Raw genomic sequence first — 16,934 nt, 5'->3', positions numbered from 1 at the left:
TCCGAGTTGATAGTTAATTTTACATAGAAAAAAACTAAAAAATGTTAGTGAATAGAAAATAAGGCAACAGTGAAATGAGCATGGCAAGGATCTTAAAGTATTTTTTATGAAAATTGGAATTACAATATTTCACCTTCATAATCAATGAAATATAACTTCTTTCGGTTTAACGTTCGTTAGAACGACTTGTTAAAATTATTCAAGAAAATTCATATTTTCCTTAGCTTGTATGATTGTAAAGTAGGAATGAATACATATTACTTTTTTTAACAAAATAGGATTTGTTGACCCTGGCTGTTTCCAATAATCTCATACAACACTTGGATTACAAATTGTATTAGTTACATCCCCCAAAGAACTGTCCAACCAGCAGACTCTAAATTTATTGAAATTAAAGAAGAACCAGAAAGTGAAGATTAAAGCAGAGTGAGATGACTAAAGAATTGTCAGAGCTCACAAGTGAAATGATGGATACCAATGGTGAGTTTTATGCCTCTTGGACTCTTTCTCTCTGGTACTTACACAATATCATAAGAACGGTATCCATTCTGAACATAAGTATAGGCATGTGTTATAAGAATGACTTTGACAGCTAATAATAATCCTTGCATTTGATATAGTGCCTTATCATGTCTTCGAGATTCAAAGAGCTTCAGAATATACTGTAAAGTGAATTGACTGTATATTTTGTGGACGGATATGCAGTCAATTCACTCAGCGCCTTGGGACATCCTCCCGACGTGAAAGGCGTTATCCAAATGTAATTTTGTTGTGGGGTTGACAGTGTATTCTGTGAAGTGCTTTCGGTGAGGTTTCAGCCGTTCTCACACCATGTGCTCCCCCGCACCCCCATATCCTCATTCACTTGTAAAATGCTATGAGCCGCCATGAGGAATTTGGAATCTATGGGAGTAAATGACCAAATGTGGCATTTTTTCCAGGCTGTGTACTCCAGCTCCAAGATTCATGTAAGGGTTGAAGGGTGACTAACCTATCCTCCTGCCTCTCTCAAAAGTGGGGTGAGATAAGGTCATCCTCTATCATCCAACTTATTCAATATATTCATTAATGATGTATTGAATGGCATTGTTAGGGATGGACTCATTTGCATTTACGTGTGCAATACGTGAAACAACGAATATACACCACATTATATGCACACTTATAAATGCAAAATATTTCTTGAGTTATGCAAGCTTGGCTTGTTCTTCAACCTGTACGTATCACTTTTCAGGATTTGTTAATTGTGTACATCTTTCGAGGAGTGGAGGGGGTAAGGGGGAGAAGTGTGCTTTGAATTATTGTATGCTATGAGAATAGCATGAGTAGGCAGAGTTATCCATTATCACAATGCACAACCAAACCTACTTGTGTTTTTCTCACAATAACAGGGTATTTATGCTTCAGTGTCACAAAATGTCAGTGTACATTACCAATATTGAAGGATGGTATGACAGGGTTCCTCTGAATTTGACATTTGAGTCTTCCATTGGAAGGTTATAATAATCCTTGCATTTGATATAACGTCCTATCACATTGTTGAGATATCCCAAAGTGCTTCTCAGGATATACTGTAAAGTGATGTGACTGTGTGTAATTTTGTGGTCAAGCAGACAGGTGGGATCAGTAAAGATTAAGTTTACGGATAACGTTAGGATAAAAAAAATTAACTCACTGAATCAAAAGCAGCAATGAGTAGCTAACTTATTCTAATGTGAGCTAGCAGATTTGCTGATGAACTTCAGTAAAGCACCTTTTTTATTTGGATATGTTTAATTATTGTAATACTTAGATCAATATGTTCAATTTTCTATAACACCAAAAACAAGGCTTTCTTTTAATCCTTTATAATTTGACTGCACGTTCTCACAGGTTTGAACTTGCAAGTTGTGAGTGGCAAGACAATTGCTCTGGTTGGAGCGAGTGGCTGTGGTAAAAGTACAACCATCCAACTATTATAGTGATTCTATGATCCACAAGCAGGGGAGGTAAAATTGAATTGAGTAATACTCTCATTGATCCTTCCAGATAGCACTGTATTCTGATACCAGGTTTATTTTGCTGGATGTGAACCAACAGTAGTGAACATGTGAACCAGCAGTAGTGATTAGGACCAATAAGCTCGAGTTGTATTTCTTATTTCCAATGACTTGGGCTGAGGAAAGCCCTGTGCATTTGCAACTAATTTGAATTGCATGCAGGGAGCAATGGTATTTTACAGCATGACATTAAAAGTATTCCTGATAATAATGACACATGATGGAAAAAGTTAACTTTTCCAGGAGCAGCATGATATACTGGGATCAAAAAGGCAGTATTCACTGCCTTGATTTCTCAATGGTGGGCGGGAATTAAAGAGAAAGAAAATTGGAAGTGATAGAGAATAATGTAATGATAAGTTAAAGTCAAAAGCTACTAAGATTTTACTTCTGAGATGAATATGAAAATCTACTAAATTTTAAATGCATGAAGTGAAACAATTGCTTGACTATTGAGATAGCTGTAGACCAGTCAATGAAGACAAATCAGTTTGTTTGTAATAGGTTTTATTTGATGGGCACAATATTTGCACTCTGAACATGAAGTGGTTAAGGCAGCACATTGGAGTTGTAAGCCAGGATCCAATACTGTTTGACACAACAATTGCTGGAAACATCCGCTACAGTCGAGATGATGTTACTGATGCAGAAATTGAGGAAGCAACAAAGGAAATGAATGCCTTCAATTTTATATTTGAGCTTCCTGATGTAAGTGAATCTTTTGATTTGACATAAAGTACAGGAAACTATTCTTCCCTTTTTTGTCTTAGCTCTTGCCAATCTGCGACTAATACTCTCCGGAATTACGCAAACAGAGTACACGTTCTAGGGAGAGAGTACACGTTCTATTCTAGCCACAGCAATTGTAACTGGAAAACATATGCAAAACTGTCTGTTTGGGATTTTCTTAATCATGGTGATGGGCTTTCACATGTGTCAGACACCCAGCTGACTCCAAAACAAAATTATTAAAGGGACAATTTTGCAATTGTACCTGATTTCTAAACATACATATTGGGTCTTTCTACATCAGCTTGTAAAATCTTTGCACCAAGGCTGAGCAGATGATCTGATCTTAACTCTTCCCAAAAAGCCAGAACTGACTGAGTTAGATTATGTCACCACCGACTTCACCTATTAATAAGGTTCAATTAGGTTTTGAATGGCAAAGCCACTTTTTTTTAAAAAAAGGTCAGTTTAATTTTGTGTGCAATTTACAGTGACATGCACAAATTTACTCCAAGTTATCTTCTTTACTTTAGCACCTTTATCTCAGAATTTGGAGTCCTTTGAGTTTTCAAATGCCCAAGTGGTACCGTTTTATATATTTAATAGTAATGCTTACATTTGATATAGCATCCTATCACATCGGTGAGACATTTCAAAGCGCTTCACAAGATTTCATTGTGAAGTGATGTAGTGAGTGCATTTGCAGGCAAACACAGCAGCCAAATTGCACTCAGCAATGTCCCACAAATAGCCATGAATTGAATGACCAATTGTATCTGGGGGTTCTTGGCCAGGACTCTGGGAGAAGCTCCCTTCTCTTTTAAAATTAACTGTTGCTTGGCACTTTCCAGAAATTTAACACAATGGTTGGTGCAAGAGGAGCTCAGCTGAGTGGAGGTCAGAAACAGAGAATTGCTATAGCTCGTGCATTGGTGAGAAACCCAAGATCCTTCTTCTGGATGAAGCAACATCTGCTCTTGATACTCAGCGTGAATCTGTATGACAGGCAGCTCTGGGCAAGGTGAGTGTGAGTCACTGAGGTAATGTGAATATAATAATAATCTTTGTATTTGACATAGCGCCTTATCACATCTTCAAGGCCTCTCAAAGCACTTAAATGCCTATATCACACATATAATAGCCATTTATGAGCAGTAAGATTTTATGCGAACTACAACTCCATTTACAATTAAACAACAAGCAGGGTATTTATACTAAAATGTTGATTGGGAAAGCTTTGTGACAACATGTTTCTGACTGAGTTGAAAATTGTGAGGTGGCATTTGATAATTGGTTGAAAATTGCTGGCAAGCCCGGAAAAAATTATCAGATCTTACAGATCTTATCATCAATCCTCTTTTTCATTGTAGGCAAGAGCTGGTCGCACCACAATCAAGATTGCCCATCGCCTTTCAACTATCAGAACTGCTGACATTATTGCTGCCTTTGACAAGGGTGTGATTGTTGAACAAGGAACGCACAATGAACTTATGGAGCTGAAAGGCATTTACTATTCCCTGGTGATGCAGCAGGTACATTGAAAAGATGTATATCAACAAATAGATAGTGACACGTGAATAATGTGAGGTAGAGACTGCCTTCCATGGGCAGCGGTGAGTATGGGATGTCCTCCTGATGTGAAAGTCACTATACAAAAGTAAATTGTTGTTGTTGTTGTTGTTTAGCGCAAGCGATACTAGGATGGCGTAGCAGAGTGAGCATGCTTGGTGAGCATACTAGGGAGGAAATCCTCCAGGATGACACAGAGTGACACAGCCCACCTGTAAATTAATAAGTCTTCCTTTGAGAAAGTCTAATTATTGAACCAAATGACAAAGGTAGCTGCTGAAATAAGCATTCAGCTCAACTCAGCCCTGTTTCAACAGCACTGTTTCTTATAGTGGCAACAAAGCTGGAGACCATGTATGCTCAGGAAGAGCCAGCCTACAGAGAGCAAATACAATCTTTGTTATTTGTACTATAACATAGATTGCTGAAATAATCCAATTACGAAATCCGGAGCAGATTTTCCTGGGTCAACCCCAACCCCACTCCTTGGCCTGTTATTGATAGGTTAACATGACTACCTGGTTAATGTTGCACATGTGGCCAATGGTTTTCTGAGAAATATGTTAAACATTTACAGCACAGAAGGCTATTCAGACCATCTAGATTCAGGGCTTATACTGTCCTTGTCACAAGTGTTCCCTGTTTTTTGTACATTCACTATACTTTAAAGTAAATTGTGTCTGTGGTGTGATGCACTTTCAAACATCTTCCTGATGTAAAAGGCACAACATCAAATGTAAAGATTGTTATTAATGTACTACACATTGTATTCTCTGGAACTCCATCCCGGAGTCCCTCCAACTCCTTCCCTCCCTTACCTTGTTCAAGGTCTATCTCAAGATCACCTTCTTTGTCCATGCTTTCAACAACAACAACTTGCATTTATATAGCTCCCCTCACGCAGGGTAGCATCCCAGAAGGCTTGACAGTGACAGAGCACGATCCTAAACCAGGGGGAGGGAGAGGTGACCATAGGCACAGTTGAATAGGAAGGTCTTCAGGCACGACCTGAAGATGGGGAAGGAGGGATGCAGGAACAGTGTTCAACAGTTTCGGGGCGTAATGGCTGAAAGCACAGCCACTAATGGTGAAACGGGGGGCACGAGGCACATGCAGAAGACTGGAGCCAGTCGAGCGGAGGCAGTGGGTTGGGGGCTGAGCAGATCGGAGAGGTAGGAAGTGCCAGGGCATGAAGAGATTTGAAAACGAGTGTGAGGATCTTGAAATTAATCCGATTAATCCTTTATTATTAGAACCAAGATATCGCAAACTTGACATAAGAAGCAGGGTCCTGCTGGATCACTACTATAACATTTACCTATACTTAGTGTTTTGTGGACTTCCTCTGAATCTTACAACAGCACTGACTTTCAGGATAAAACCAGCCATCTAACGAATCATTGCATTCAGAAAGAATTGTCCAAAAAATTATGGGAAATATGAAGATGGGAGTGAATCACAATCTGAGCTCGATCCTATCCTATTGTCTGGCTGCCAAGTGTGCAATCTTCCCATCAGATCTGACTGCAGTGGAGCCCTAGCTGACTTTACACTATATTTATGGTGTCAGCTTGCTCAGTTGGTGTCTGCCATCTTGGGGCACAGTCAGAAAGTCAAGGGATTGAGCCCCGTGTTAGGTCTTTGAGCTCGTAGTCCAGTCTAACCTTCCAAATCAGTGCTGAAGGACTGTTGAGTTTCAATCCTATGCATGAAATGTTCAACTGAGTCCTGTCTGCCTGTTCAGGTGGATGTTTAATATCATTATTCGAGAAGAGATAGGAGTTTCTCTCATTGTCCTGACAAATAATTCTGTAAATAAATTACTATTAGGGTTAGGATAGGGTTAGGCATATATAGTCACCTTTTCCCTCCATCCTTCTCAGCTCCAACCCCAGCTCAGGTGCCAAGGCCATTATTATTAAGAGCTCGGGATGCTTAACACTCTAAAAATGAAAATGTATATTGTAATTGTGCAACACAGAATCCAAAAGATGTGCTGCATCAGGAAATGTTTGGCTACAAACTGTCAATAGTAGTTTATGTTTCATTGATTTGAATAATTCTGTGTTTCTATGATGAACTAACAGCAAGAATTTGAACATATTACAATTTATGTACCCAAAGAGTGGATTAGATGGAGTCAGCATGCTGCCTTTCTTTCTCTGTGTTGCGTTTAGAATCCAAGCAATCAGAATGAGGACGGTGAAGAAACAAACAGGAAGAGTACAAAAACATAGATATAACCAATGAACAAAACTACAAAAACATATTGAGGAAGAACTCATCAGCTCTGTCTGAGAAGAAGGAAATAACAGATGAGGAAAGCACCAAAGTCAAAAAACAAATGGTCAGTAGAAGTATTTTTGATTTGCCAATTTTCTCTCCCACCTCCTTTACTGAAACTATTGGCTCTGGCTTGGGTAAAACTCCAGGCATATGCCCAGCCCTCTGGGCTGTTTGTAGGACATTGCTGTGTGCCATTTATCTGCCACAATCACCTACAAAATATACAGTTGCTACACTTACAGTAAATCTCGTGAAACACTGAAACATCCTCTCAATGTGAAAGACACTATATCATTATTATATTATTTGTTATTATCTGAAGGTGAATTTAGCAAATGCATGTTAATTTCCCTGAGTTCCCTGAGTAGCTTCTTGGTTTCCCTCTATTTTAAAAATATGAAAATCACAAATTATAACACTTCTATTCTTTCTCATAGGTGTTTGCATTAACTGATACTGAATTGAAACAACAGAAGTCAACTTTGTTTTCCTTGATATTTTTTACTTTTGGTATTGTTGCACTTGTGAGTTTCGTTTTACAGGTAAGTAGCCAAGAATGGCAGAGTTCCTCTTTGTCAAATCCATCAATGATTTACAAAACAAGTAAATTGCTACAATAGTGACTGACAGAAAACCTCATTCAAGTCTTTTTGCCTCGTGACTAGACTTTTCCAACAAAATCCTCACCGTTCTCCCTAGTTCCACCATCCATGAGCTTCAGTTAATTTCAGACTCCACCATCCTCACTCACAAGCTTTGGATGAGGCAAGGCAGGGCCGAACATGCATTGTGATTGCTCACCAGTAATCAACAATTCAGAATGCTGATATGATAGCAGTAATACAGAACGGTAGAATTGTGGAGCAAGGAACTCACAACCAATTGCTGGCAAAAGAGGGAGCCTCTCACGTACTTTCAATGCACAAGTTTCTAAGTGATGTGAAATTCTTGGAGAGAGTTTTTTAAGTTTGAATAATTGTCAACAAAATGGATTATTTTATTCATGTTTTCATCACATCCAGGCTTGACTATGCTAATTTCCTGCTTGCCGGACTACCCAACTCTTCCCTCACTATTTGTCTTGTTTTAGGCAAAAAAATAATTTTTGTTGCAATTTTCACTGTCATAATGTAAACCTATGTACAGAGCTCTTGACCTCATGAAGCCCAAAATGATGATATGAAGATCTATTAACAAATAATCTCGGGATACAATACATAGTTTGGGACACGACAATCAAGCAACTGCCAGGCTGGTGGAAGACGAACTGGATGGACCTTGGTCTTTCACCTAGCAAATTCTTATTTTCTACGTTAACCAGTATTTGTTAAAGTTGATTAATTATTTTGTGTAATTAATTGTGGAGTCCTGTAGCTCAGTGGTTAGAGCACTCGCTTTGCAAGCGAGAGACCTGAGTTCAATTCCAGGCAGGGCGAAACCTTGGGCAAGTTTCCTTACTCTACACGCCTAATAATAATCCCTCCAAAACCAAAAAACAATAATAAATTGGTCATTTTCAATCTACAACTGTTTGTGGGACATTGCTGTGCGCAATGGCTGCCGTGTTCGCCCACAAATATACAGTCAATTCACTTTACAGTGTCTTCTGTGAAGCGCTTTGGGACGTCCTCCCGACGTGAAAAGCACTATATCAAATGCAAGGATTATTATTATTATTATTGTTATTTGTCAAAATCACTTGAGAACTATTTCCAAGAAGTTTGGGATTCTGAAAGAACCATAATAAAAACACCATTGAGTTTTCTTGGCAGTGTCTCATTCAAGCTCTGTTAATTTTCAATATAAGAGGGAGTAACACAAAGAGGTTCATCCTGGGTCACAGAGGTTTTTGAAAATAAATGATCTGGACTTGGATATAGCAAGTATCATTTCCAAGTTTGTGGATGACACAAACGGTGAGAAGGATAGTAGCCAACTGCAGGAAGACATAGACAGAATGGTAAAATGGGCAGACACATGGCAGATGAATTTCAATGTGGAGAAATGCGAGGTAAGGAGGAGCTCAGGTTAGGCAATGGGCGAAGTCGATTTCCCGCTCACGCAGCCCCGATCCCAACACTCCCGCCCGCGTAAGCGTGACCAGAGCCCATTCCACCCACAGCAGCAGCATCGAGGAAACAACGCAAGAAGCCCAAGGCCAGCGCACTGCGTGTGGGTGAGTAGTTGAGGGGCTGTTTGTACTGGAGGAGGGCACTGTAATGGCTGCAATCAATGACTGTTGTCCTGAATAGTGAGGTGCCTGGTTTACTGAAGCAGACAGAGGCTGTCTATTTAACATTGACAATGAAAGAGACTGTGTAAATGTGCCCGCAATTGTGTGGTGGCTGGATTACTGAGGTGACCACAAACCAGTTTCTACTGTACTTGTCGTTGTGAAAGAATCTCAATTAGCAAGAAACACTTAGAGATAAGCTCCTGCACACATTAGTGAGAATTGATTACAGAGTACGCTCTGCGAGGGGAGAGCGAGCCATATCGTGGAGATGCAAATTAAGAGTGAAGAACCGTCGCAAAGCACATGGGTGTGGGTTAAGAGCAGCAAGGTTTCAGTCTCAACTGCACTCCAGAATGTGTGTGAGGGCGGGGGTGGAGGAATACTAAGTGGTGGCCAGACACTTCTTGTCCAAGAGGAATAGGGGAAAGGGAAGCTCGTTGCTGTGTTGACAGTTCTCTAAAATTATAATTGCTCACAACAGTTAAACAGTAATTTTCAGAAATGCCCTCCCACCCTTGTCCAATATGAACCATTGCAATACAGAAGATGTTGAATGTGTACACAAAATTTTCCTTGGATAATATCCAAACTGTGAGGAAGTAACCAAATCTTCTGTCAAGCCTTGCATGCCACCTAGTGGCCATTTGTCCAGTAACATTGTATATGGCTAGTAACAGGTTTTTCCAGGCTATTCTGTTAGTCTGGGGACACTCTCTAATGAGAAAGAGAACTTAAAATAAAATCAATGGGGAACAAAGAAGCTACTGTAAATAAGACTATAAAATAAAAATAAATTGAGAGAATGAATGACCATTATTTTTATCTGGAGAATTGTTAGCCAAGAGAAACTCCCCTCTCAAATAGCGCTGTGTGATACTTAACATCCTGAACAGGACTCGGGTTAACCACTTATCCACATATGTAGCGCTCACACAACCCAGCTTTGCCATTGTAGATTATGAATCTCAAAATCCCAACGTGTGGCTTGAATCCATAATTTACCTTCTGAATCAGAGGCTCAGAGTCAAGAGTGCTAACTGAGGCAAACTGTCAGTGACATGTTCACTAAATTTTACCAAGTGATATGTGATATCTTGTACCTTCTTAATGATACATTTTATTTCATTTTTCCACCTGAGTTTGTTTTCTTTCCAATATCCAAATAATTGAACATTTGATTTTACAATAAAGTCTTGGTGTTGTTTACTAGATTGTTTTTCTTCAAAATGCTGGTTTTTAAAAAAGTAAAATAATAAAAAATGTTGTATGTGTGACATGCTGTGAATTTCCAAATTGCCAAATCTCAAATGTCATATCTAATAAAGTGCATGGAATAATTCTTTATAATTGTACCTGTAAAAATAATGTTATTATGCAACTGCTCTAAGATTGATAACTCTGAATGTCATAGTTTGAGGTCAGCCTGGCTCTATTGGTAGCCCTCCAGACTGAGTCAGAAAGTTGTGGGTTCAAGACCCAAGTCAGGACTTTGAGCTTATAGCTTTTCAGGCTGACATTCCATTTCAGTGTTGGAGAAATACTGCATTGTCAGATGTGTTGACGTTCGGTGAAACATTAAACTGAGGCCTGCTATTCAGGTGGATTCCCAGGCAGGGCAAAACATCAGGCAAGTTTCATTATTCCACACACCTCTGTTTACCTAACAGTAAGTAGGAACCCCGTTGTTAGTCGATGACAGATCGCTTTTTTGGGGTAATAATCCCTTCAAAAAAAAGAAAAATGAAAACAAAAAAACATGTGGTCATTCAATTCACGACTGTTTATGGGACACTGGTTGTATGCAATTGGCTTCCGCTTTTCACCCACAAAATATACAGTCAATTCACTTTACAGTATGCTTTGATACGTCTCGAGGACATAATCAGGGGCTATATCAAATGCAAGGATTATTATTATTATCATGCCACTGCCCTATTGGAAAAGAGAAGGGAATTTATCCCCAGATAAAATTGATCACTGACTGTTTGTGGGATATTGCTGTGTGCAAAAAAACTCCTGTGTTCAACTTCCTGTGAAGCACTTCAAGGTATTTCAATAACACCATAAGATTTTATCAAATACAAGTTTGTTTCATATTTATTCATCTTTGCATATGATATCTGATTTCCTAACTTTCACGTTGGGAGAACATCTCAAAGCGATTTACAGGATTTGCTATAAAGAATGCAGTGCCCGTGATTTTTAGGCGAATGTGGCAGCCAATTTGCACTCCGCAATGTCCCACATACATCCATGAAGTGAATGGCCAATTTTAACATTACATTGATGAATGATTTATATTTTTATTTTATCCTGTGAACTTTATTTTATCCTGTGCACTGAACAGTGGTATTACGGGGTTTCAGTAGAGGAGTTGTGGATTGAGACACTTTCCACCTATGCTATCTAAATTGAGATAGTACTTGTAGAACGCCATCAAACTGGGTATTGCATCATCTATCAGTAGCTCAGTGGTGCTGAGATCGGCATAAAGCTCACAAGGTACAATGATTGTTTGTATTTTAACAATGCAACAGTCAATTTGAATACAGCAATGTCCCACAACACCCATGGGGCAAGTGAAAAAATGTTATTTGGGGAATTGTTGGTCAGGATAAAAGGGGAAAAACAGCACATCAACCGAGCATTGGGCACAGAAGAATGGTTTGGAGTAAAGAAATCCATTCATGGGAAGATTCTTTCTGGCTTTTGGAAGGCAGTGCAGACAGCAACAGGGATGATGCCCAGTGTTATAGGGCATGAACAACAATATAAACAACAATAGGATTCTTCAGCCTTGAAAAGAAACATTTCAGAGAACATTATAGAGGTAAATAAGATACTAAAAGAGAACGTGGCAGTAATCCAAAACAATACTTTTTATATCCCAAGACAGCAGATAAGAAGGCAAAGTTTCAGGGTTGCAAAGAGCAATTTTAGCACACCAGGACGTATTTATTGGAACAGGATACCAGGTTAAAGGTTGGTGGTTAAAGCCAGATTGCTGGATTCAGTTAAGAAACAGCTTGATATTGTCATAGGAAGCCACTGGGGTGTTAATATGGAGCATGAGATCAAATGGGTTGTTGAGCAGGCTTCATATTCTTGTGAGCGGAAGCAGCTTAAGCAAAATGTTAATAAGGACTGGCTTAAGATTTGGATCTTGTATCAGTCATATGATCAAGGCAAATATGAAACATAGTAATCTGACAAAAAGCCTCCTTCAGGGCTCATTAATTGAATTAATTTCTACTTATGGTACCATATAAGGATTCTGCTGATTCTCTGCCTCTTCCTTTGCCAACCAACTATGTGCACACCTCTCCCTCCACTCGCTATTCAAACTGTTCCAGTCCATTTTCCATCCAGCCCACAGTAGAGAGAGCGCTCGTGAAAGTCACCAATAATATCCTCTCTATCTGTGATCAGGGCTCCTCTGCTTCCTCATCCTCCCACATTTGATACAGTAGATCACGCCATCCTTCTCCACTGCCTGTCTTCCATCATCCACCTTAGTGGGACCAGATTTGCTTGGTTTGAATCCTACCTTACAAACTGCCAGCACTACATTTCCGCAAATGGTTTTTCTTCTTGCCACCATCTGGTCACCTGCGGGGTAACCCAAGGCTCCATCCTTGGCCCCATTCTCTTCCTTATCTACATGCTCCCTCTTGGTGATGTCATCCGCAGACACGGGTTTAACTTCCACATGTTTGCTGATGACACTCAACTCTACTTCTCCTCTTCCAGCTGCGACCCCCAGTCCTCTGATGTACTGTCAGTTTGTCTGACAGACATCAAGGCCTGGATGAGCACAAACTTCTTGCAGTTAAACATCAACAAGATGGAAACCATATCCTTTGGCTCCCGTCAACATCTTCTGTTCTGTGGTTCAGACCTCCTCAATCTATCCAATCTGTCCTTAAAACTCTTTGAACCTGTGCACAACTTAGCGTCAGGTTCGATCCCCAGTGATCCTTCCTCCCCCCACATCTGGTCCCTGACCAGCATTGCTTTCTTCCACCTCATTGCACGTCTCCGAGAATACCTCACTCCACAAGCTGCTGAAATCCTTGTCCATGCCTTCATCACCTCTCAGCTAGACTGCTCAAACTCCCTCCTTGCCAGTCTCTCCTCCTTCATTATTCACCAAATTCAACTCATCCAAAACTCCGTGCCTACATTTTCCCCTGCACTAAACTGTACATCTCGATTACTCCAATCATTGCCAAACTCCACTGGCTCCCTGTCACAGAGCGGATCAATTTCAAGATGCTCTCTTTAGTGTTTAAATCCCTCCATGCCTTGGCACCCCCCTATCTCTCCAACTCCTCTCTCCTCAGTTGCCTCCGCTCTACTGGCTCCGGACTCCTCCTTGTCCCTCAAATTCTCAGCTCGACCATCAGTGGCCATGCCTTATGCAGCTACGCCACATAGCTATGAAATTCCCTCCCTCAATCCCTTCACCTTGCCTCCTCTTTCCCCATTTTCAGGTCGCGCTTGAGGACCTTCCTCTTCAACTGTGCCTATGGTCACCTTTCCCCTCCCCCTAGCTCGGCATCGGACTCCACTATTATTAAGCGCCCTGGGATGCCGCCCAACGTAGAGGGCACTATATAAATGCAAGTTGTTGTTGTTGTTGCCTACATTACAATTAGTTAAATAAATAATCCTTTCAACCTTTTGCATTTGTAAGATTGTGAGTCAAGATACCGGGAAAAATCTTTCTCTTTTATGCTATCTTTAATGTCCACCTGAACAGGCACACAGGATTTTGGTTTAACATCTCATCCAAAAGAGAATGCAGAGGCAAACTGTCTCAAAGTGCTGTATGGTTTCCTCCTGTTTCTGCTTTCCTATGTGCTTATTTTTCCTAACCACAGCAGATGCAGCACCCAATTCCTATGCTTCTTCCCATGATCCTCTCCACGACACTAGACAGGCTCTCCATACGTTGCAGTTGATTTTCTACTTCAGTTAGGAGCATTATATTGCTCTGCTTATGTGCTGGTTGTTTCTGCAAAACTAAGTTTGTTCCACAAGTTTAATACCACCAGATTTTGGTAGATCTTTTATTCCCAGTGCTGGGCCCTTTTGCACACACTTATATGCCTCTACTACTGAAGTATGTGCGCAATTGGCTGCCGCATTTCGCCAACAAAATACAATCACTACACTTTACAGTTTATTCTGTGAAGCGCTTTGAGACGTCTCAACAACGTGATAAGGCTATGTTAAATGCAAGGATTATTATTATTATTATTATTATCTGTCCATCTTTAGTTTTTTAAACGATGGCTATCAATTCCGCCCTTGTAAACTTCTGGGGCAGAGTGCTCCGCATCTTCACAACCTTCTGTGTGATAAATGCTTTCTGGCCTCAGGTCTAAAAGTCACAGAATTACAGAATCAGAATCCTAAAAGGGCAGAATGTTTACAGCACAGAAGACAGCTCTATTCAAAGCATTGTGTCCATCCTGGTGCTAGCAACCTGTTGGAGCTCTCCACTCGAGTCATTTGTCCCTGCTGTTACTCTGAGCCCTTTAATATTATTTCTCTCACGCATTCAACTAACTTCCTTTCAAGTACGATTACAGATGCGATTTTCAACACCCATTTTTGGTAAGCTACTCCATAGCCCAAACAATCCTATGTGTAAGTTACAGTTATGCTGGTTCAGTTGATAACACTCTCACCTCAGGTTTCAAAAACTGTTAGTTTAAGCATAGGCACAAGAGAACATTGGCCCACTGTCCGATTCCCCTTACCATTGGTCCCACTCACTGAAACTCCCTCCTGGAGTCCTTCCAACTCGACTCTCCCTCTCCATTCAACACCTGACTTAAGACTCTTCTCTTTGACCACTGTTGATCATCTTCCTCCATCCCCTACACACCCATCAGATGCCCTGACAGCTGTGTGATAGGTCTTGGTTCTGTATTGTAAATTGTATTATACCGTCTTAGTTGAAACTCCCATCCCTTCACAGTGCTCCAGGACATTATCCTACATGAATCATAATGTAGGAGATGATCCTACATTATCCTAGCCACTATTACCACCACCTTGAAGAAACCTTCCCTTAACCCATCACAGCTATCTAGCTACCGGCCCATCTGAAATCTCCCTTTTCTATCCAAGGTCCTTGAGAGAGCCGTTGACTCCCAGCTTTGCTCTTTCCTCTCCTCTCACTCCCTCCATGAACCCCTCCAATCAGGTTTCCGTGCTGCCCACAGGTCAAGGTCACAAACGACATCCTGACCATGTGCGACCAGGGCTCCCACTCATTCCTCATCCTCCTCAACCTCTCCGCCGCCTTTAACACCATGGAACACTCAGTCCTCCTCCACCGCCTCTCCTCCCACCTCAACCTTCAAAGTTCTGTCCTTGACTGGTTCAGATCCTACCTTTCACACCGCCTCCACTTCGTCACGGCAAAGGGCTTCTCCTCCAGCCCCCGCACAGTCTCGTGCGGTGTCCCTCAGGGCTCTGTCCTCAACCCAACTCTTATCGCTCTGTCTCCACCCTCAACTCCAGGAACACTGGCGTCCTGACCGACTGCCTGTCCGACATCAAGTCCTGGATGAGGGACAACATTCTCCAACTCAACGTCAGCAAGACCAAGGCCCTGCTGATTGGCTCACGCCAACGCCTCTGCACCTCAGGCACTGACAGACAAGCCTCCATGGCTGCACACTCAACCTCACTAAGCCAGTCAGGAACCTGGGTGTTTTGTTTGACCCTGAACTGCGCTTTCGCCCCCACATTCGCGCCATGACCGGCACTGCCACCACCACCTCCGCAACATCGCCAGACTCTGCCACTCCCTCACCCCTCAGGCTGCCGAAACCCTCACCCACCATTCGTCACATTAAGGCTCGATTAATGGAACTCCCTCCTCATCAGCCTTCCCAACTCTTCCCTTCACAAGCTGCAGATGATCCAAAACTCTGCAACTTGTGTACTCTCACGCACCAGGCTCTGCAACCCCATCACTCCCACCCTTGCCCGACTCCAATGGCTCCCCATCCCCCAGAGGATTGAATTCAAGATCCTCATCCTCACATTTAAGGCCATCCATGGCCTTGTCCCCTCCTTCCTGTCTGACCTGCTGACTCCATACCAACCTGCCCGCTCCCTCCGTTCATCAGGCACCGACCTGCTCCATGTCTCCCGCTCGACCTGCCCTACCATCGGTGGCCGAGCTTTCAGCTTCTCTGCCCCCACACTCTGGAACTGAATCCCACAGTTCCTTCGTCTCGCTTCCTCCCTTGCCTCCTTCAATGCCGGTCTCAAGACCCTTCTCTTCGACCGTGCCTTTGGTCTCCCTCCCACCTTTCTGTCTTTCCTCACACCTACACCACCCCTCCCCCATGCTCGAGCCCCGACACCTGACTGTTCAGCGCTTTGGGACGTCCTCCTGACGTGAAAGGCGCTCTATAAATGTAATTTTGTTGTTGTTGTTGTTGATGATGAAGGGTGAGATGTAAATACAAAATGTTGTTGTTGTATCTTGCCCCGTGTATTATCCTAGTAAAACTTCACTATTCCCACTTCGTGGCTGTGAACATTTTGTCTGTAACTGCCTGTCCAGAGGCAGGTGATTTTATGCTGCCCAAGACCATTTCCACCATTCCACCTTCCTCTCCCTCCCTCCCTGGTGAACGTCCTCCCAGGGCAGTAGCAGGAGCTGGCGGTTGGGGGGACACAGCGGACAGAGCCTTTACTGCAGTCTTTCAGGAAGGCAAGCGGGTCTCTCACCAACCACGTCCTTAGCAACCAATCCCTGGCTCTCTGCAGATAGTGACCAGGGCCTGGGAGAGAGAGGTGCGGGGAGAGGGGGGGGGGAAGAGTGGGGGTGAGGACAAAATGTATATGTATGAGAGGTAAGAAATGGGGAGAGAGAGAGAGCGACTGTGATGTAGTGATTGAGAGAGGGAGAGCAGAGAGATTAAGGGAGTGTGAGAGGGGGAGAGTGTAAGAAGGAGAGAGGAGAGAGCAAGTGCCTGAGAGAGAGTGGCAGAGAATGTCCTCCCACCTCCACCTCTCTGTCCCCCTTCCCCCCTCTTTCTCTC

The 16,934-nt window shown here is 42.1% G+C and overlaps 1 pseudogene; it reads left to right on the top strand.

Annotated features, from left to right (window-relative positions):
- The first annotated feature begins 431 nt into the window (after positions 1-431).
- Positions 432-6,574, top strand: LOC103185319 (annotated as a pseudogene).
- Positions 6,575-16,934: the final 10,360 nt, after the last annotated feature.

Source organism: Callorhinchus milii, unplaced genomic scaffold, assembly GCF_018977255.1.
Source record: "Callorhinchus milii isolate IMCB2004 unplaced genomic scaffold, IMCB_Cmil_1.0 Scaffold2, whole genome shotgun sequence".
NCBI classification, from domain to species: domain Eukaryota; kingdom Metazoa; phylum Chordata; class Chondrichthyes; order Chimaeriformes; family Callorhinchidae; genus Callorhinchus; species Callorhinchus milii.
Note: the sequence above shows the minus strand (reverse complement) of the source record. Positions and strands in the feature narration are given on the sequence as shown.